This window comes from Octopus bimaculoides, chromosome 7 (assembly GCF_001194135.2).
Source record: "Octopus bimaculoides isolate UCB-OBI-ISO-001 chromosome 7, ASM119413v2, whole genome shotgun sequence".
Classification (NCBI taxonomy): Eukaryota; Metazoa; Mollusca; class Cephalopoda; order Octopoda; family Octopodidae; genus Octopus; species Octopus bimaculoides.
The window spans coordinates 11,292,317-11,293,133 of record NC_068987.1 but is presented as its reverse complement, the minus strand read 5'-3'; the positions used below and the strand labels follow the sequence as shown (position 1 = coordinate 11,293,133).

The 817-nt window shown below is 41.5% G+C and overlaps 1 protein-coding gene across 23 annotated transcripts in view; it reads right to left on the bottom strand.

Moving 5' to 3' along the window:
• Nucleotides 1-817, bottom strand: part of LOC106882391 (trithorax group protein osa) — a 656,478-nt gene that overhangs the window by 218,024 nt on the left and 437,637 nt on the right. For 16 of the 23 annotated variants that reach the window (XM_052969220.1, XM_052969219.1, XM_052969227.1 and 13 more), the window contains one exon: nucleotides 462-516. The exons of the other annotated variants lie outside the window; for them this stretch is intronic. The gene's annotated coding sequence lies outside the window, so the exon portion shown is untranslated. The remainder of the gene's footprint in view (nucleotides 1-461; nucleotides 517-817) is intronic. 23 annotated transcript variants of the gene reach the window in all.

Sequence of the window (817 nt, the reverse complement as noted above, 5' to 3'; positions counted from 1 at the left end):
AAAAAAAAAAAGAAACATTAATTGTATCAATATTATTATTTATTTCAAGCGATGTAGATATATATACCAGGGGGAAGGGGTTTATGGAGAAAAAAAATTTTTTCTTTATTCTTTCACGGTGTGAGTTATAAATAAATAAGCGACAAATATGAACAGAACACACAAACGTTGTTTCCGAAGCGATAAATAGCAAAGTAAAGAAAGAAGGTGAGATGAGAAATAGGAAAACGTGATGAGGACGAGGCGGAGCAGGATGATGAAGGAGAGCCGGGTTTGTGGTGGAAAGGTGGAGGGTGGACGGGCAAAAAAATGTTATCTCTCTCTCTTTCTCTCGAAACACAACAGAGAGAGAAAGAAGAACTCGGCACGCACTTACTGCTGCTCTTTCATCTAATTTTTCTGCACTTTTCAAGGGGGATGAGGAAGAAAAGTGTTAAAAATTAAAGAGTGAATTTACTCACCGTCAAAGCACCAGTAGGCATTATGAAATGCATCCTGCTCAACATTTATAGCTTTCTGGAAAAGGAGGAGAAAAGTGAGATGAATCATTTGAAAGGCAGCTGTGTTTCAGTTGACTGAGCAGACACTACATACACACAAGCAGGGAAGGCGAGCACAGGCAGAGAAGAAGAGATATTATAGTAGCAGTGGTGGTGGTGGTGGTGATGGTTAAGAGAGGGAGAGAGAGACACAGCGAATGTGAGAGAGAGACACAGCGAATGTGAGAGAGAGAGAGAAAGCTGGTAGACCAACCGCCTGCTAGCTTGCTTGGCTTTGGTCTGCCTGCTTCTTGTGTGTGTGAAAGAGAGAGAGAGAG